General features: G+C 36.4%; 1 long non-coding RNA gene across 2 annotated transcripts in view; it reads right to left on the reverse strand.

The window, feature by feature from the left end:
- The window catches only part of LOC142421687 (uncharacterized), a 76,428-nt gene that overhangs the window by 21,252 nt on the left and 32,789 nt on the right, over positions 1-22,387 (reverse strand). Inside the window, exons 2-3 of one of the 2 annotated variants that reach the window (XR_012778949.1) lie at positions 19,036-19,182; positions 15,756-15,915 (exon numbers count right to left, since the gene is read on the reverse strand). This is a non-coding gene — a long non-coding RNA (uncharacterized LOC142421687). The remainder of the gene's footprint in view (positions 1-15,755; positions 15,916-19,035; positions 19,183-22,387) is intronic. The other variant, XR_012778950.1, reaches the window with a different exon arrangement.

Genomic DNA, 22,387 nt, shown 5'->3' on the forward strand with positions numbered 1-22,387 from the left:
TGGAATAAGGGCTTTGGTATTCAGTAAGATATCTTTCAACACAATTTCTAGTTCTCATTAGTACTTTTCATTTTTTTAGTTTAAGAGAGTTTCAAATAATTATAATAATAATTGCTTTAAGCCTAGTTGTCTTTTTAGAAGATTCAAACTTGTTTTTTGCATGCTTGCACTGCATTCTGTACATATAGAATATGTAAAATTAAATTATGATCAATGGCACTACAAGCAACCACTTATTTTTAGCTTTAACTCTGCATTTTTGCATACATCTGATAGGTGTTACCACATGCAAAAGAAAAGGCTTTTGGTGTTTAAAAGGAAAAAGCCTTTATATTTAGAAACTCTCAAACAGCTTTGTTACTGGCTACATAAAAATACTTAGGAAGAACCCCCAAAGTTGAAAAGGTCAGCTTTGAACTATATGAAAGGTCATATACGTGTGTCTGGGACCGAATCCTGATCTCACTGTAATGAATCAGAAATTTGTTAGTCATTAACTTAAAAATGTATTTCTCTTCTGTGAGTTTGTTCCATGAAAGCTATCAGATTCATCTTGAACAAATGCTGCTTAGCATTTTAGAGAGACAACAATTTGCACCATAAGCTTATCCATAGACACAGATCCTATACTCACTTAAAATTCAATGACAGCAACTGTTTCAGATACAGTGAGCTCAAGGCTAAAGCCATATTCTATAGTATGAGACATTTAGATGGGCATTGGCAATTTAAAAAATGTAAGAGAACATAAAATGTACAAGTCCCAGGTTATAATAATATCGAGCCTTACTCCCAGGTGGTAACCATACTGAGGGTTATAAAACCCTACAAATTTGAGAGGTTTTGCATACTGAGTAAGACCATCTTTAATTGATGATGGGTTAAAAAAAGTATCGGTAGAAAAGTTTAGGCAATTTGAATTATTTTAGAGTAAAAAAATGCTTTGGAGGACTCTGGGAAACTCTGGATTGGTTTTCTACCTGTGTTCTCTTAAAGTAGTCAAATCAGCAGCAACATATTTTCGGAAGTTTGCAGAGGAACTAATTACAACAGCACCTATGCTAAATTCCTGAAAAATAATTACACAGGAATTTGAAAATAAAAAATAATTAAAAAAAAAAAAAAATCCAAACAAGAAAAACAACAATTCGCCCCCTGCCCCCTCCCCGTATTGCAGGATCAAGATACATTTCTTATCTGAGTCAATTCCTTGTATGGTAATTTATTGTAATGTCTTTTACCTTAGAAGAGTACTACTTATAGCAATATATAACCCAGCAACAGCAACTTTTCAAAAACCAAGTCACAGAAGTCTTGATCTATGGAGACAAGGAATTTCCTCCTTTTTCCTCCTTCCAGAAAGAGAAGGATAGTATTTTAGATTAATGCAAAAGGGGCCTTTTCTATTCATACAGTTGTTACCCTTCTGAAAGAACACAGGCTCAATACTTGTATTCGAGCAATTAGAATATTATTGTCCACTTCACTTAATATGGGAAATTTTAACAGGAAGATGTGCAGTAAGTACTGCTGGCATAACCGACATGGGACAGTTGCAAAATAACCATCCCCAAAGAGTGCAGAACTTCAACCGGTATCAAATGGTTAAAGTTATATGACAGTGACTTACTAAGATTAAACACGGAAGGTACAACATAAATACTGTGCCTTTGCAGTTCTCTCAGAGGTCACCTGCATACTGACAACCTGAGGTGGAAGTGCAGCTCCACAATAGCAGAAGGCAGTGCAGCTCAGTAAGAGGTGCCAGCAGCAACAGGTGCTGCTGCTACACCACCAGTGAAACCCTCTCCCAATATACACAACAGCCAAGGAATCACAATACCCTCCACATACGTTGTGTATTGTGCTTGTTTCGGCTGGGATAGAGTTAATTTTCTTAACTCAACCCACAAGTCTTCTCACTTTTACTCTTCTAATTCTCTCCCGCATCCCACCGGGGCGGGGAGTGAGGGAGCGGCTGTGTGGGGCTTACTTGCCAGCTGGGGTTAAACCACGATATGTATGTAGGTAGTATGTGCATTTTACTAAGATTGCAAAATGTTTGTTTTAAATTTCTCATTAATGGCTATCATATTATACAGTTAATGTAACAGATATACTCCAGCTCCCATTACTAACTTGAGCAAAGCAGTTAAGGCAGTAACTGTACTTGACTCAGTATAACAGCTATGAAAATTCCCTCTGCTCTAACTAGTTAGTACCTTAAGAAATATTTTTAAAATATCCATGTTATGCCACAAATTAAAAAAAAAAAAAAAATTACACAGTCCACTCCCTTTGATAAGGGGTCCCTCTCTCCATCAGTCAGTTGGCAGTAGATACTGCTTGCTTGGCTTTTAGATCCCAGGTCTTTCATTTCAGGTAGAGATAGAGCCTAAATAGTTACCTAAAAATGAATCCCTCTCATATGAGGAATTACACTCTTGAAGAACAAACACAGCATCACATGGAAGTACATGAGATAGTAGCTGTGGGAAGGTATGAAAAGGGCATGAAAAGATTAAAAGGAATATTAAGTTTGAAAGTTGTGATGGTTTTATAAATAATGTGGATGAAGAGAAAAATCAGCAGGCAGGACCAGCAAGCCTCTGCATTCATCAGCCTGTAGCATTGTGTGAAGCACATGAAGACACAGCAAAATATGAAGAAGATAGGATCCTTTTGCTGAAGGCTGACAAACTGATTCTGTGGATCACAAAATCTAGTAATGTAGTTTGCTTGCTATATGGAGTTGCCCAGGACAGTGCACTTACATACTGGGTGAGAGTTGATAAGTCATGGACCATCTATAACATATGCTAGTAGACTGAATCATTACCTCTTCTGTGGGTTGTCTCTTTAAGAAACTGTAGATGTTAAAAACAGAGATAAAATGGAAGTACTCCTAATTCCAAGATTAGTACCTGAAAAAAGAAAACTGAGCAGAAGATAGATATTCAAAAGTTACAGCTAGTTTGAAGTTACGATATAAGAAATTAGAATAAAGCTTTTGAATATATTACATTTCAAAATAATATCAATAAAATGTTGTTTGCAAAACTGGCAAAAGCTATTTCTTGGACTAATAGCCTAAAAGTGCTAAAGCAAAAGTATAGATTTCCAAAACGATCTAAAGACTTAAGTGTTTTTTCCAATGGAATTGATAATCTAGAATTAAGTGTCTTAGTTATCCTGTTCACTGCATGTAGAGGATTAGGAACCTGTAGAACAAGATTCACAGAAATCAGTGTGCTCTAAACATACTTATCACATTGGGCCTCAAATGAGAGACAGCAGAGAACATCTGGTATCTAAATCCTACTGGAATACATGAGATGGAGTACCAAGAAGCTTAGATCTGCTAAGATTTAGGTTCTGCTCATGCCTAAAAGTCCAAAGTTATGCTTTGGGAGCCTGAGCTGGTGAAAACTCAGTATGATGGGATTAGGCACCAACTGAGTAGCTGTCTGCCAAACCCCAGGTTAGAATCTGGCTCCAGAAGTATCAGTGCATTTTAGCTCAGGATAGAAGTGACAGTAGATAGAAAGGGAGAAAGATTTTAAAGAAATAATTTTGAAGTGAAGAGGAAAGAGAATTTAAGCCTAGCAATCTACATATTTAGACTTTTTCAGAAGTGTCTCCAACTTTTTTCATTTACTACAAATTCAGTACTTTGTGCTGGTTTGTTTCTTTTCCAGAAATGAAAAATCCTGAAGGTAGTATCTTGTCCTAGTCAGTCTACCCTGCCTTTGTAAACAGCAGGTTATATACTGACCTCTGTTCCTCCACATCAATATTTCTAACAGTCAATGTCTCCAAATGGAGAAACTGCTGGGCTACAGTAAGCTATTTGGCACCGTTGGCTGCATGCCGACTTGTCAGCATCAGTGCTCCTTTGCATTAGACTGAAGCATCAAGTAATAAACTATTTACAGTCTGCTCTTTTTCTATCTCCTAAAGGGTTTACTCCTTGAAGAGGTGAAAAAATTGATTTTTCTCTGTCCAGTAGTTTTCATCTTATACTTGTGTTGCATAAGTACTGTTCTGTACCTAAGTTGCCATTGGAACAAGAATCATTGATAATTGAGGAGCTTTTGCTTTTTCTGATAATGTTCGGATTTTAAGTTTATTCTGTTTTCACAACATACTCCAGCAATAGGTCTTAAAGCAAGACAGTACAAAATTCAATTAAAGTATAATTTGAGAAATTTATTTGAGTTCAGCTAGGTGAAGAAGGCCTGGAATTTCTCATTAACCTATGACATGCTCTAGTAAAAATTACCTTGAATACCCTACATTTTTATTATAGGAATGACTTTTCAAAGCCGAGTTGGGTTAGACTAGACATGTATATAGAGCTATATGGAGAAGAAAAACTGCTGCATTCCTTTTCTAGCAGGGACTCTTTTCTGCTCTTGGATATGACAAGAGAGTTGTAAGTGTCTTCACCAAAAAAGGAGGCTCTAGCCTACTTTCTGTAGTATGAAATCATTTCAGTGGATTTAATTTTCAGTCAATTTCAGAATTGACTCAATTCTTTTCACAAAATTTATTTTCATTTTTGTTCCAAATGTAAGGTCACATGAAGATTGTCTATGTAGATTTCATAAAAACTGTTCAAATATATTTATTGGTTCAGTTTTTCCTTTTAAAGCTAAACTTTAAAGCAGCAGGCACCAAAAGATATCAAATATATATTTTTTTTTATATAGCTAAACTCTCACAGTGCTTTGCTTTGATTTTTAGTTAACTCTCTCTTCCAAGTTTTGTTCTGAAGTTATTCGTGTATGCAGCTGTCCCAAGCAGAAAGGATGAAAACTCCATCTGTCTTCTCTTCCTTGATTTTTTTACTCAAAATATGAAAAAATATTCAGCAAAAAGAGCTAAGCAAAAACCAGTTCCCATTCCTTACCAATAGGAGTCTTTGTCTAGAGCAGCTTTCATAAGTGCTCATACTTTTTTTTAATTTACCTAGGATAAAAAGATAAGTAGAGAAGCATTCACAGTTTTGAGATAGTGGAATGTACTAGGATTTGAATTACTTAAATTATATGAAGTCACAAGAGCACAAAATAACTTTAAAATATTTTAATTCCAGAATATTGAATCAAAAAATCACACTCCTGAAATTCCTCCTACACAGGTTTTTCTCTGGTGTCAGACATCTGGTATAGCTTACATTGATTTTTCTGTAGACAACAAAGTTGATTAGAAGGAAAAATAATAATCATAGCAAGGTGATTTATATTTAACCTTTATCTAGCACATAGATCAGAACAAGATGAGAAAAGTAAGACCATGTGTACATTGAACGTTTTGTATTTGCTGTACCCTTGTCTTTTTCTCATTATCAGAGTTAATTATTGTTCAATTAACATCACCCTCTAGGTCATTACTAAATACATATACATGAATTACGCTTGTTTTCATGTTGAGTCCTTGTATCAGTACATTCATTGCTGTGAGTTTGTCTGATATGAAAAAAATGTATTCCCTCCTCTATACTGCTAATGAGGCACTATTTTCTTGCTGTTTCCATGAATTGTCTGTGCTGTATAGTTACATGAGTTTTGTTCAGATATGCACTGAGACTGTGTCAGAAGAGACATATAAACTTAGTTTGGTGTTCTCTACTTGACAACCTCTGCTAACAATTTTTCCTTAGATACTTACTTCCTGTCAGTAGAAGATAAATTTCTTTAAAAATACCAGCAACAGACAAGTTTTTCAGTGTTCCCTTTACTCTGTTAGCAGTTCTGCCATATTTGAGCTTTAGATACCTGTTGTTCAGATAATTTCATCGTATCCAGTCCTCATCTGTTTTAGACAAGCATGCTATACCAACACTTTCATAAGGAAGCCCAAACCCTTGCTATTCCTAATGAAAAACTGTTGCAGAACACTTTAATAGTGAGAAACAGTCCTCTAGTTTACAACCTAAATATGCTTATGAGCATTTTATAACCATTTGGCCTTCTGTCAGCAATATCCATAGGATTTTTCCTAATATCTCATTCATGTGTTTACAAAGATCAGTTGTATCCTTTTTTCTCTTTCATGTTGCTAGGCCAAAAAAGTGATGCTCTTCCAGACACTTCTTCTAATATAGATCCTTCATTCCCTTGATCATTCTAGTAGGCTTTCCCTATGCCTTTCCCAGTTTCTCTCTTAAATTCACTGTCTAGGCTGTTATGAATATATCAAATTAATCTTTATTCTATGCATTTCAGGCTTGATTCTAACATTGACCTAAGTGTACTATTTTGAAAATAAAAGATGCATAATATATTAGCATCTTAGTGCACGTAAGAGAGAAATGTCAGAATCAAATATGAAAAGAAAAATAAATGACAGTTTATTAGAGAGAATTATTATTTTGAACTGAGTCTGGGATCCTTCTTACACAAAGAACTGTGGTAAGCAAGAATACTCAGCAGAGAAAAACTGTACTAACTCAAAAACAGAATCTGGAAGGAAGTGAATTGGTTAAAAAGGAGGGAGAAAGGGTGTAATAAAAGCAGTTGCTTTCAATCTTAGTCCTTCTCTCTCAGTTTTCACATCAAAACTTTAATTTTTTCAACTTTTCAACTATCACTCTTATTTTCATGCAAGTGTTTGTTACCCTTAGCTTTCTGGAAAGCTGGAACAGAGAATGTATGACTATATAAACAAACAAAAGGCTTTAAACTTGTGGCTCAGAGCCAGTCAGAGTGGCAAGATTGTAGTGATCAGTTTAGACAGATGCACATTTTCATTTTAGCTAGGGAACTAATAACATTGCCATTATGCAAATCAACGACCTAGAACCACTTAGAACACAGGCAATGGACAGCTGAGAGGAATCCCATCATTACGGGTCAGCAACTGCGCAGGTTCCCTGCAGTCTGGTTGGGTGAGCTAATTCTAAGTGAATTCTTTAAAAACTTCATTAATATTTAATATAAACATGTAATCTAGTATTATGGAATTCACTCTTTATAATAAATCTGTCCTGGATTTTCAGCCTTCCATGTAAACTTTAAAAAGTGTAATTCCTTGTAAGAGATCTCTTTCCAACTTAGTATGAATGCTAATATCTGGTTTGAGTTTTCAGAGAATGCATTGATGGTCTATCATCTTGAATAGCAAAACGAGCAGCTGGAATACAATTTGACCTTGTTTCATCATGTGCAGAAGTGAAAGATCAACATACACCTACCTCACCACTGTTCAGCTGTGACTGCATATACGTCTTTGAACCTAGCTGTAATTTGTCCTGCATTCCCAGCACTCTGGCCAGCAACATCCTTTTTAAACTGATTTGGGGTCTTGACTGTGTACAAAATATACTGCTCAAGTACTTGTTAAGTTATCAGGAAGAAGTACTTGCACTGACACTGAGAAAGAAACAAATAACTCATCATTTTAAAGCAAAGAGGAGTGACAGTGGAATGATTTTCAGAAACCTTGAGCTGTGAATGTCACTTCAGAAGAAAATACAGTGGACTGTTATTTCCAAAGATTGATATGCCATACAGTATTTAAAATGCAGATGTGTTCCAAGAAGGTCACATAAGCAGAATACACAAGAAAAAAAAAAAAAAAGAAAAAACAGAAAACCAAGACCTCCCACAAAACCATTTGAAAACTAAGATGCTACACCCTTTACAAACAACCCAGGGGATACCCTGGTACACACACAAGGTCTTGTGACATGATTCCACCCACAGCTGTGTTAGTTTCCCTCCATTATATTACATACAAAATGAAAAAACTGTGTTGAATAAAATTATGGTTATTGGGGGGGGGGGGGGGGCAGGTGTGTTTTTTTTAAAGACAGGCAGATCCACTGGTTTTTGACTTGACTTTCCTTAAGGTGAAAGAAAAAATGAAACACAAAAAATGTTAAAAATCTGGCAGTCCCCATGCTTAACAGACTGGCTGGCACAACAGTTACAGAATGTGTTGGCTGGGTTCCCTTATCTGCTGAAGCACTCTCTAGTATGCAAACAATAAAAAATGAACTTAAGCCAGACTGTGATTTCCAAAGGAGGACTTTCCTCATGTAAGTGGAACGTCCGTTTTCACTGTCTCTCTCCTCTCAATAGCAAAGTAAGAAGAAAAGTAGATGTGTGGGGGATGGCTAGAGGTGCAGGGGATCCCTTGCACACACAAGCTCCATTGAAACTATGAAGCAGATCTATTTGTACTCTTATTGCACCAGAGGCCTAGTGGCTGTATTTCAAGTAGTCTCAGTGGGTTCCTATCATTCCAAGCACACTGTCATCATACTGGAGAACTTCTTACTTATTCAGACTTTCTGGTTTATGTGTTTAACAAAAGTTCCCAGAAGTTAAAGCAGATGTTCTAGTTTTGTTTGCTTGGTTTTTTCTTTTTCTTCCTATTTTTCGCAACCTCTTTAGTCAGTCTACTCTTCAGAGAAATTGTATCTTTCCACACAAGTTACTTCTGAATGCACTCTCAATGGGAAGCAGCGAAAGGCACCAAGGCAGCGTAACTGCACACTGCTTATCCCTTGCCTCTGCAATAGAAGGAAGGTCATTTTCTTGCCCTTAGGTCAGACCTAACCACTAGTTCTCTCTTTCTCACTTCTTCTAGTTGTGACCTGGGGGTGGTGGTGTTTCAAATGTGCTTTTAATGTGACTTGTTTAGAGGATGGAGTCAAATGCCTCTGTAAATGTAAGACTTGAGTTCAAATTTCAAAGACAGAATATAAACACCTGGCAAAATGAAAGGAAGCTCCACAAATCTGCCAAATTTAAGAAATATATTGTCAAGCAGGTGGTAATTAAGACATTTTAAATACAGGACCCATTTATCTCACTAGGAACTGTAATTCTAACTCAGCCAGCCAGAGCAATGTGTCCCATAAGAGTTGTTTGGGGTTTTTTTTTTGCCTACTCATTTGCATGGTCTTCTGGGAGGCAGAACAGATACCTACCTGTCAGTAAAATGTAAAATATAGAACTGCATTCTTAAAATCTCACTTTTACTTTATAAATGTTCTTTCAATTTAACTCATTGTCTCAGGAATTAGTTGTCCCTGAGATAGGAAAAAAAAGTCAGGTATCCATCGTTTTTGAGTATTAGAAGTTATTTATGAGTGATAACTGCTATTCACTTATATACCTTGAGACTATTAAAACTTCTTTGAAAAAAAAAAATCATGAAAGAGCTAGTAGTAATAGTCTCAAAACAGTGCATAGTTACATCTCTTTAAAATTTCATAGTCTAACAGGGCAAGAAGAAATACCAGAAATAAAATACCAGAAAAGATGAAATTAAAAGCAAAAAGCTGTTCAACTCTATGTAATCAACAAGATAATTTTGACCTGAGCATACACCAGGCTTTTAGTGGTATACTTCAACCTACAAGGAAAGATCAGGGGCTCATTCCATTTATCACATCCATGAAGTGAAGAGAATATTTTAGGTCGCAGAGGGTAACCCATGAAAAATAGCCACAGATTACCTAAGTGATAAATAGACATAGTGCAGTGATTAAGCTTGATGCCTATCCCATTCAGTAGAAAGGCTAGCAGACAGTATATTGTCTGCTAGAATTAAAGAATACAGATTCAGGATCTCTTTGCCATAAAAGATAACACAAAGTTGTTTCCAAATCTTGAAGCAAACATAGCAGATGTATTTTCACATTAATTTGTGCCCTCAGCTAATGTACAACCCCCTTCCATTTGTCTTGCAGAGAGCACCACAAAAGTTTCCAGCAAGTAACTGAAGAGAATCCAAAAATCCTCTGGGCAAACAGTATGCGAGAATCCAAGCATAAGTTCAAGAGGCATACCCTGAATGGGTGCAGAAACATTGCCTTCTTACCTTAATGATCAAGTATCTTGTTGACTAATTATCACATCATAACATTTCCAATAAGCATACTATAACTAACACTGTATACTAGTACATTTACAAACTGTTCTTTAAATAATTTCCTCCATCCCAGGTAATAATCTAGCACTGGTAAGTGGACGGTGTCACTTTGTTAGACTGCTGATCTCACTGGCACCATGTGCCTCCTCCTTCTGTAGTCATCCCACCAAAGTTTAATTTCCTAATACTTTGGAACCCCATAAGAGGTATCTAGGGTCACTTACTGCAACTTTTGCAATTGTCTTTAGTGTTTAATATAATGGCATGCTTTTAAAGATACATAGAATATTATGGCAAGTTGCCATAATTGCAAAATATTATTTGCCATCTGAAATCACAGGGTATGGTCCTTTTGACTTCAGAAGTCCTCAGGCAGCAACAGTTCTTGCTATTATATTGCAGAAGAAACATATGTTTTGCCGAGTGGTTTATTCCCTGTTTTGTATCACTCATGTCCAGTGCAATTCTAATGCAGGATTTTCTAAGGGGAAAACTCAGTAAATTTCAGGGTTTAGGACTGAAGAGTAATTCAGATTTCAAACCAAGAAGCTCTTTCTTTTCTTTGAGGGGCAAGAAAGCAAGGGGCGATTAACTGGAAATAAACTAGTTAAATGAACCAAACTCTATAAAACTTGGCAAGGAATTGCTATTTTTAGCAAGGTTTTAAATACCTGTTAAACTGTAGTACTCTACTTTGAGGTGGTAGTGGATTTGGGATAGCTCATTCCTACTGCTTTTTCCCTTAAGTATGATGCTTGAATATTGCAGCCAAACCAAAGTTTGATTACAATCAGACTTATGCCCGATGTCATTACACTAACTCTGGGGGATGTGATTAACATGCATACAGGACTCTGAAAGCACTGTCAGTCCAATCCAAAACTACTAAAGCCTCCCAGAACCAAAAGTGGGCAGATACCTCAGAAATGGTATTTTCACCTTCTTGTATTGCGAAACCTAAGGAAATTAGTTCTGCCAGACCAAACTGACATCATTCAGAGCTAACTCTGGTGTTTTTCATCAGTGGCACTAGAAAAAGTAAAATAGCTGGGAGGAGAAGCGAAGTCCAGAATGGTACGTTTTCGTAGGTAGTAGAGATGGGAAGATACTCTTATTTCTCTCAAACTAGATCTGCATCCTCATCTATTACATTTTAGGCTTGAAAGTAGTGACAGGTGGGTAGAGGGTTCTCTACATGTCCTGCAGGATTCCAAAGAGTTACGCATATTTCCATAGGTTCCTTAGATGTAGACACTTTCTCCTCATCCATAACCTTGACCACTGGGTCATTCATTTCCACAGTAGTCAGCTTTGGGAAGTTACAGAAGATACTGTGTATGCTAGTATCCTTTAAGAAGGAGGAAAAGGAAATTTTCTGCTGGTAAAATACACTTAGGTGGGTTTTTTTTGAGGGAGGAGGGAAGGCTGGTGAGGGGCGGGTAACCAACCTTCTTCAATCTTAGTCCTTACAGTGAAACCTATCCTGAGAGGGTGACTTTGTGTTAAACTTGAGCCTCCCATGACAAATTTGTTTGAACATGAGCAAGGTAATTCATAAATAGTAAAAGACAAACCTGGGAACGATATATATGCCTCCCTGTTCATAGAGTTCCTGAACTCCAGTCAAAAAAATCTTATTTTAATGAAACAATCAATTTTCTTGCATATGGCAATGTAAATTTGACCATAAGTAATTAAAATATTAAAATTAATATTCTCTATTTTCGGATGTACACATGCAAGATCAGTATGTGACGACTAATATTTGCCCAGACAGGCAGAGATTCATAGAGGTCATTTTCATTTCTAAGCTTTCCTTTTTCCTCTCATCTGGTTTTACTAAGCTACCTAGAAAAATGTCAATTAATATTTTTGCATAATATCCAGATATAACTTTTGAGTATCAAGAATTAAATCACATAAATAAAATGTTCAGATTAAAATTACTACACACGATCACTTCTCTTTATTACATTTATATGAATTAAAATTGTTCTATGCACATACAGAAGCAGAAACCTCCATAGTAGGAAATAGCAACTGCGTACAAACTAATTTCACTTAAAAAACTGTAGAGCAGAAAAGTAATTTCACATATTAGATTCTGCCTAACCCATTAAGTTGAAAATACAGACAAAATTAAAACTCCCTCTTGGCAGAATACTGGCTTTTAAATGCAAACTAGCTAACTGTCTCGTCAATTTTTAGTGCAATTGACTTGAATTCTAGAAAAACTAGTACTATCCATATCTACTAAGTTAAAAAGCCTTTGAGGTTTAGTGATATTCCTTCCTGACATTTCAGGTTTAGCAGGACATTAATTAGACACAGTTTCAACACTGCTGTGTTGCTTCAGGGCATAGCACATCAGGCCAGTTTTTAGCTACTTGCAAACTTAGAAGCCTTAGGAGATACCAGCTTGAGACCTACGGCAGGTTTAAATTGTCTTTTTTCCTACACATTTAGAAAATATAGTGAAATTCTGTTCCACAGCATAAACTAATTGGACAAACTTTTGTCAGTGATATGCTGCTTAAGGCCAAAATGCAGATAATCGTTATCTCTTTTTTGTGATGACTTTTAGGCACAGTGAAAATTATAACATCCAGATGTCTGTATCCACCAGAGCTTAGAAAGTTGCACAGTGTTATGGTTCGTCTTGGTCATTGCCAACCTGCTGCTACTGCATTTATACTTGGACACACATAAAATGAAGAATAAGAATTAATTTATGAAACTATCTTGCTCTGGTAATTTCTTGTAAAGCAACGAAGATTAGCCTTTTCTCACAAAGGGTGAAAAAATTACATAAAGAAGGAAGTCAATAACTTGTCTATGAAATTATAACCTTCCATGGCATTAATAAGAAGTGATGAGACAGAGGTGAAAAATATATGTATATATTGCCCCTTTTATACAGTACAAATCTAAATTGTCTCTTGACCCTATAACTCCTCTTTTTTTCAGGAATAGGGATACAAAAGGATGTTTGTCTTCATACATCCCAGATATCCAGTTAGCATGTTATATGTTATGCTGTATGTTAGCAAATCCAGTTAGCATGCCCGGATAGGCAGAAAAACAATACTTTCATTTCTGTGTGTTTGTTACCTTGTTGTGTTCGTGTTTGTGAACACTTCAGCTCTTTCAATCATGACCTCCACTTATTGATATTTTTGAAGTTTGAAGTAGGTAGAATGTGCTGGTTTTGGCTGGGATAGAGTTAATTTTCTTCAGAGTAGCTAGTATGGGGCTATGTTTTGGATTTGTGCTGGAAAGAGTTTTGATGATAATACAGAGAGGTTATAGTTGTTGCTAAGTAGTGCTTATACTAAATCAAGGACTTTTCAGCTTCCCATGCTCTGCCAGGTGCACAAGAAGCTGGGAGGGGACACAGCCAGGACAGCTGACCCCAGCTGACCAAAGGGCTATTCCATACCATATGATGTCATGCTCAGCATATACAGCTGGGGGAAGAAGAAGGAAAGGGGTGACATTTGGAGTGATGGCATTTGTCTTCCCACATAACCATTACGTGTGATTATGTAAGCCCTGCTTTCCTGGAGATGGCTGAACACCTGCCTGACCATGGGAAGGAGTGAATGAATTCCTTGTTTTGCTTTGCTCACATGCACAGCTTTTGCTTTACCTATTAAACTGTCTTTATCTCAGCCGATGAGTCTTCTCACTTTTACCCTTCCGATTCTCTCTCCCATCCCACCAGGGGGGAGTGAGCAAGTGGCTATGTGGTGCTTAGCTGCCGGCTGGAGTTAAACCATGACATAGAGGTACTACATATAAGACCCTTGTGCAACAACTGTTCTGTGCAATATCATTCTGTCAAGGCAATGGAAGTAGTCTCTGAAATTAAATCTGATCTGACCTCTTCACCTATTAAAATTCCATTTACTCATGTTTTATCACATCAGCATCCCAACAGATATTACAGAAATAAGGATGGTAAGACTCCAGACAACATCACGGGGCAGAGGCAGTGCTAAAGAGTAATACAAAATATTGGATTTTTTCCTTACCCCAGTTAGCCCACTTTTCTTTTGAATAAGGCTTTCTTTTAAAGTCTCCTACCCAAGTACTTGCAAAGCACAATCTTGTTTAATTATAGAGAACCAAGTTTGGAGTGAGATAAAATGGTTCCTAAATATTTCTGTTTGGGTTTGGTTTTTTTTTTTTTAACTTAGCCTATGTCATTAATATCTTGTACACCTCCATTTCTTGTGGAACCATTTGTATGGCAGCAATTTTATTGAAAAATCAGGCTAAGACACATGAATTCAAAGAAAGACTTCTTATGGGCCATAAGATAGGATAACATATGGGCCATGGGATATACTAGTGATGTAAAACTCAGCTCAGTAGAACTACAGAGGAGAAGCATCACAGACCATCAGGTAAGGAGTGCATCCACACCTATCACTGCTGCAAATGCTTAAAGGAAAAGTGTACCCTTCCTTCCTCATCCTCTATTACAAGGACAAAGCTTTGTGGTTCCCACGAGAGAGCATTGAACAGGTAAAATGATGTATGTTACTGACAGCACTGAAGCTTGGATTTGGGCATTGCTATTTCATGAACATGGAAATTTGCTATGATTGAGATGACACATGTTACAGACTAAGACAGCAAGGCCATGAAGACTACAAGGCAGGTTAAGCTCTCTCTGTCTTGAATCTGTTTCACAGAATAGCTAGTAAAAGTTTTAAAGGCAAGGCTTTGGTACTGCTTGAAATACAGGTACTCCAAGATGAAGGCATTTCATCCCAGGGCTGTTTTTTATTCAGCTAGTGCTCACAGGTATGCTTGTTCCATCCTTCAGGTGTCCTCAGGAGGCAAAGAAACTGCTCTGTGTCTGTGTTGGTCTCCTTGGAGAAGATACAGAAGGCTTTCAACACAGGTAATGAAAGTTTGCCTTCTCTCAGGCACCTGCCTTGCTAAAAAGTACCCACTTGTCCAGACGATTCTCACTCATATTCCTCTGTTCTCTAACACACCTCCATTATTATGTATTCTTAAAAACATGTATTCTTTAAAGTACTACAATAAAGCAAAACAATTACACTCTTTAAGAGTATATCATCTGAAGTACTTTCTAAATAATGTATGTTTATTCTGACTGAAGGGCTTATTTTTTCCTGTTTGGTTCAAAAACACAGAATCAGGCTATACTTTAAAAAAACTTTAAAAAAAATTTTTTTAAAGAGGTGCATAATTTTAAATTCATGGAAAAATTATAGCATTTCTGACTATGTTACATTGTTAAATTGCTTTATTGTTTTACAATTAACTTTGTTAAAAAAATAATTTTTATGTATTTCTATTTTCAATATAATGCTTTCAAAATAATCAGGGGAAAAAAACCCAGGCCTGTAACTTCATTAAATAATTTGCTTCTTCCAATTTTTATAAGCTCAGCAACTGGAAATCTTATTTGATTTTTTTTTTTTTTTTGTAACTCAGAAATACTGTTATGAACAGTATTACCTGTTTTTTAATACGTAAATGAGTTAGGGCATAGCTGAAGTAGTTAAAAAACCAGCTAGCCAGTTCCATTCCTGAATCAAATTGCCCCAAATGTAAGAGAGATTTTTAAAAGTCTTCACATTGTCTCAATAGAAATACTAGAGCATGAACCATATTTTAAAAATTATTTCAAACATCATTAAGAGTACAATCTTGATCTTCTATACGTTCCAAAATTCTACTTTGAAAGTAGATTAATTCTAGAAGAACTGAGATTCCTTTCCATCCTTTTTACTATTTACTTAATTATCTTCGATAAAAAACATTTAAAAAAATAAAATGTTTATTTTAAAGTCTTATAATGCATTAATTAGGTTACTAAAACTTACCATACTGGCACAAGAGTATGAAATCGCTTTTTCTGCACTGAATCCTTTTCTTTTTTAATGTCTCTTCCTCCTTTACTTTTATTTTCTTTGATTTTTTAAAATCTCCTTTTGTGTTCTGTTTTCTCTTTCTTTCCCAAGCTCTAAAGTTTCAACAGTTTCACTGTAAAGACAATAAGGGAATAATTATGTTTATGAGTTGGAATAAGAACCACAACTGAATTACCTACACCATTGCCTTAAATCTGTATCTGTTAAGCATTTTGTGTTTAAATTAATTAGTAATATTTATTTCATCTGGATTATGCTAAACAAAAATAAACAGTGGCTATAATTGTTTACAAATGAAATCCACGTGCTTTAATCTTGGTTACCCCATGGTTTTTTGTCAGTAACAAGCCCATCAGTGTATCCTTCTGAATACATGTACACAACTGCTGGCTTAATTTAAAAAAACGTAAGATGCAAAGACTTTATTTTTCTTTGGAGTGGGATGCCAGGAGATGAATGCATGTGCAAGCTACCTTAAGCTGAGAAAAAATACTATCTATAGAGTTTCCATGTTAAAAAATATTGAAGGGAAGATTATTTTCATGAGAACCCAATGTAGTTATTCCTGGTGTTCTTCTATACAGTTTAAGACTGATTCCCACCAATTAACAGAGATCTTGTTTTCCTACACAGATATTGTGAAAGTATTTTTTTCTTTTTTACTTATGTCCCATGTCATTTTTTCTCTGTAAATTGACTGTTCTTCCCTGTATGACAAGTAGACAGGACAAAAAGTATAACTCATCCAAGGTGATGTGATGGATCATATTGCCCTAAATGTTCCTTCCAGAATCATAAAAAGATAGTTTTCTCTCATTCATGTATGGTGGTGGGACAACTGTGTTTGAAACTGATGCTTAGCAATTTATTTTTTGAGGCATCTGAACATGTTTTCCAGTTTGACCTTGGCTGACTCAATAACCAAGACAAACCTTAGAGTTGTGTTTGGAATATGACAGATACTGCAATTTTGAATTGTTTCAATTTGTCCTTTTTTTTTTAGAATAAAGTCTAATTGGTTTATTTTAAATTAAACTCTATGACACAGTTTAGATTCAATATAATATTTAAAAACAATTCTTATTAAGATTTAGCAGCTTTTGGAAATTGTTTCCTCTTGCACACAAAGTATGTACACTTTGTTATTTTCACACAAGGATCCTGTGTATAAAAATGGAATTATTTGTAATTTTCATCAGTTTAGCTATTTGCTCCTCTATGACCCAGACTTAAAAAACTTGCATTATCAAGCTTGGATAAAGACATTCGAAAACCTATCTTATCTCAGGATCCTATCTTCTTCATAGATCTTTCATAGAATACTTCATAGAATACTTTCAATTTTATTTGTAACACTTATTTGGTTTTAATAAAGACCTTTGCCTGTTTTGATAACTACTTAATATTTTCCTTTTTTCCCCTCAAGTTCTGATTCTTTGTTGTCTATTCTTTCAGAAATCACCAAATACTCTTGAATCAAAGCTGAGAGATTTCTGGGAACTGATTTCATCATCTCTTCTTCTGAACAGGCTTTTTGAAAGAGATTCTTTTTCTAGGACAGGTGGCCCAGATTTACCCCTGTTGCAGAGCTGCCCTCACTGGGGTATTTGAAATATACCAGGATGGTGCAGAGTCTGGGCATCCCTGATTTTTGCTGGTCCCTCTCCATTCTTTTACTCTGAGTAGACAAGTTACTCATCTGCAAAGACAACAAAGCATTTGTTTTGGCTTTGTTTTGCTGATATTATTAATCAGTGTTGTCTCCCCTCTGGCACTATTTTCCATTATGTTAGGGGAGGTGGGGAATCACAAAGAGAAACCCTGACTGGACAGGACTACAAAGGCAAGTTTATTCTGTAATTCAGCACTTGAAAACTCCAATTTGTCAGCATCAACACATCAAGCATATGTTGTCAGCATAAGTATCAAGCATCCTACTATATGCTTATATTTCTAATTCTTTAGTGCAGGTCCTTGTTACTTTCTCAGTGGGCTATGCAGGACCCTTTGCTGCCTATAAATAACAGGTCAAATACTCTTTATTTTCCTTCTGCAACAGTATCACGGCAATGAGAAGATGCCTGTGGGTACAAATCTTCAAACTCGGTACTGCGCATGTTGCAAACCTGATAGTCCACACAGTCAGAAGCGATTACTCAAATAAGAGAATAAAGGAAACAGAGCTGTAATCACCATTCATTGGTTTAGAAATGTCATGCCAGCCACATTTCAGACATCGTATGATATTAATGCTAATCAGCATATATTAGCAGCCAGACATGTTCACAACTGTTCTAACAGCTGAGTGCCTCCAAGCTAAATTGATTTCATCCCTTAGACACCCATTAACACCTCTCCTTCCCATTTAGATAATAGAACACAGTTGTTCAGGAGTGTTTATGAAATGACATTCATTTGATTGATAAGTGACCTTGACTGAATGAGAATATATGCTTGCTGGAATTTAAAGGATCACCTTCCTTGCCAATAACCTTGTCAGAGTTACAGGCCTCTAAATCCTTAGAGAATTCATAGATGCACAATCAGTAAATATTGATCTAATTTTTTTTTCCATGAGAAGTGTGTTTGGGAGGATTAACTTTCAAATAAAGTCTTACATATGCATACTAATATTCTAATTGTAGAAAGTACTGAAGAAATCTGAGAATGATGGTCTGGTTTTAAAAATAAATCAGTGTTTAATTTTTTGGTTTTTGTAGCTTAATCTATTTTGAAAAACTCACTGGCTCTAGTGGACCATTCTTATTAAGATCAAATGAAATACTGAAGTTTCATATATTGTTAACTATATTGGGCATATAACCTAGCTATGATTAATTAAGAATATTGGAAACCTCTGGTACAATGCCAGAAAAAAACTCAGTTTAGTATAGGAAGGTTTTCTAGAGGTGCATTATGAGAGTTTTTCAATAATATATTAAACAGACTAAATAATTAAAATGTCATTTGATTGAAATCAGACTATTCTCTTGGTATTTCAGCATTACATCCTATAACAGGCAAGACTGTCTCTTCAGGTCCAAATATGGAGGCAATCCTTCCTTTTCCGTACGTTACTTCAAGGAAAACATCAGACAGAATTTAAAAGCAAATTACAAATACTGACTTGAATATTTATTTAAGAGTTTAAATAAAAAGCTAGGGTTCGGATTTTCAGGGATGCTCAAATATACTTACAGTCAGATTATTTGGGGAAATTACTGAAACCCACCTTTCTTTGTTCCAGAGAAGATACTTGGGATGTGAAGATGCAGCCACTGCTGAGTCATCCACCCCCAGTGCAACCCCCAAGTGGACACACTTGAAGGCTGGAGCCCTGCTCATTCTCCTTGTGCAGTTGCTGCTGCTGCTGCTGCTGCTGCTTCTGACAGGGTGGAAGGACACCTGAGCAGCAGCATCGCTGTCACAGCAGCCCCAACTGCAGCATTTTCTGAAGTGTCTGTGGCAGGGCAGGCAGGCACTCAGGTGCCCTTGATATGAAGCTGGATACCAGCAGCCTGTGGGCCAGATCTGGTTCACCAATCACGAGTTGGACTGTGTCAATTAGTTGTTCTGTTGCAATTAACCATTTTACAGCCCTTTTACAGCCCTTCCTGCTAAAGCTGTTTAACCTATTTTTTTTAGTATTATAAAAATAAATCCTAACTGAAATAGAAATTTCCCAGTTAGAAGAGCTCCCAAGTGCAGGTGTTTCATGTATAGCTAGAAAGCCTCAGCAGATGAGACAGTGGGAAACCCACCCCAGCATATTCCACAAAACTGGCAGACGCTGATCTTGGCTGGAGGCTACACAGAGATCAAATACATTAATTGGCTGATTCTGAACAGGCACTTGAATGGATGTCTTCCCCTTTACAAGACAGCATGCCCAACAGAGAAACATTTGTTTCTCCTTTAAAATTTTTAAATGCAAAGACTAGTTTAGAAACGTTTTTGCCCCAAATTTGCCAGTAACTGTTACAAGCTATTTCCACTGTATAGAACAGCTGCTTATACTTAATCTCATTTAAGTGAGACACAAATGGAAGCAAAGGCATTCCAGAGTCAGTTCATAGTTATTTGCATAGGTTAATTTCAGGTTTTTTGGAAGCATATTTTCTCTGTTTCACTACTGTAAATCTTTCTGTATTATTCCTTTTTCTCTCTGCTGCTAGAAGTGAAAAGATCAATCAAGTATGATCCTCATGATGTGGGGATCACACAACTGTGCCCTTTTTCAGGATATTCTTTACACTACTCAAGGATCTCATATAGTTCACAGTTCAGCAACCACAGTATGTAGTAAACTTTTCATCTCTTCCTAGTGAACAATGCTCTGTAGCCTACATTTCAATAGTAAGCTAAATCAGTAAAAGTGAGCAGCTGCCTTCAGGGCCATGGTAGCAGGACACTCTGAGCTTGGGCTCCGCTGGGGTGCTCATCACTGGCTGCAGCACAGTGCCACACATTTTTCTGCTTTGGGGTTTGCATACACCAGGTGTGGAAAGAGATGCCATAGCAGCACACTGCAAAAGCAGAAGTTGCCAGTGCTGTTGTTAAGGGCTGGGAGTAAGAAGCTAAATGACCTTATGTTCATGATATGAAACTTGACAGCCTGGGGTAAAGCTGAAGGCTCATATGAAGACCAGGATTTAACCCTAAAAATAGTCAAGAGAATGAGCTTTTGATGTAGGCACAGCTGACATAGCATAAGATAATGAACATGGGATAAATGTTCTTGTCCAGTTCTTCCGGCATTCAGGACAATAGGGGTTAATACAAACAAGAAACATACCAGGCTACTTTTGAGTAAAATACATGGAGTTGTTAAACGGGCATCAGCACTCTTTTTCCTAATTAGAACAACTGGCAATACTCCAGGCTTTTGTCTAGCTGCTTGGGTCAAAAGTGTAGAAATTATTTGAATGTAAGGTAAAATAAACATCACAGTGGGTATAACACTGACTGGAATAATATTTTTATATGTAATGCATCATTATCTCTCATACTAATTTTGAACTGGCATGGTATAAAAAAGACATGGGGCATTCATTGAGTTTAAACCTGGCCTTCTGTTGGGTTTGCAGAATTTTCATTAAACCTTTAACAATTGATTCTTACATCGTGCTATTTATGCTTTCACCTTTATTGGTACAGGAATGGACTTCTTTAAAGCACTAGCAGGAAAGAGAGATGGAAAACTAAATTATAACTTGATATATAGGAATTAAATAAATGTAAAATAGTTTGTTCACATGTATTATTGGTAGATATTATTCTCTGTGATCATAAAGCCTTCAGGCTGATTGTCAGTTGCCAGAAGCATACTCCCATTTAATTTTGGGGTCTGGAAAGTTAAAAAGGGTGAAATGTCTAATTTGTGATTATCAGATGTTTTAAGTTACTGAATGACAATTGAGTAACCATTGGATCACCGTGATTGCCAATCCAGGACGTGAACATTCAGGATATCCTGCTTACTCCTGCTGTGAACAATTCAGATTGGTTGCCCAGTTAAAAGAATTGACATCTGTATCCAATTCAACAACAGATGGCATCATTTTTATATTTTTGCCAGCACTGGTGTTATATCATATCACAGCAGATCTATGAGCAAAGCTTTTAAATTGAAGGTATTGTGAGAGAAGACTGCTGGTGTCTTCAAAAATTAATCATTTTATTATCCTGAATGATGTCTGAGATGAGGTAGGAAAAAAGTCAATAGATCCTATAAACTCAATTTCACCATCAGAGCCCCCGGTATGGTTGAAATTCCATAGGCTGCACATATTTCGCTTTAATGTCTCCTTCCTGAAAATAAAGGTCTACACTCAGCAGCGATACGATTCTACTTTTGACTTAGCTGCTCGTTTCTTAACTCTGTCCCAGCCAAAACCAGTACACTGACTCAGCCCTACTTCTGTATCACAGAATCCCCCTCCCTCCCCATCATTAGTATTGCCAGCACAATTGCTTGTGGGGACACCCTGTGGATAAAACCAGGGAACTAATCTGACCAAAAACTTGGCAAAACAGAAGTTTCCGAATTCAGATTAGTGTCTGTACATGCTGTCCTCCTTTCCCAGCTAGTTGTGTTTACACAACAGATGGCTTCACACTGGGTGGAGACAAAGGAATAAACAGCATGAAAACACACAAATCTACCACTGATGAATAAACCAAGATTTTAACCTGCACTTAGTTTTCTGCAGTCCTGACAACTTCCCAGACTATTTTGGGGGAAAAACGTGAAAAAATTGCCCTGACTTCATTTGCACCTGAATTTATTCTTATCCCAGCTTCACCTGCACCAAATTTCCAAAGAAAAAGTAATAAAAGGAAGACTCTTCTCAGTTTTGTAGGGTTTTACTCTCTTATTTTATTTTTTAAAATTATTTCCTGAATAATTTATTTTTGCATTTTCTGTGTAAATATAAAAATCACACCAGAGGTCTGCTCAGTCAGACTGAAGGTCCACTAGCTCAATATCTGACCTGCAATAGCAGCCAAAACCAGATAGCCAGTGAAAAGTATAAATATATAGTAACATTTTAAAGTTAACACTCATTGAAGAACAGTCTTAG

The sequence above is a fragment of the Mycteria americana genome, chromosome Z (assembly GCF_035582795.1).
Source record: "Mycteria americana isolate JAX WOST 10 ecotype Jacksonville Zoo and Gardens chromosome Z, USCA_MyAme_1.0, whole genome shotgun sequence".
In the NCBI taxonomy this organism is placed as follows: domain Eukaryota; kingdom Metazoa; phylum Chordata; class Aves; order Ciconiiformes; family Ciconiidae; genus Mycteria; species Mycteria americana.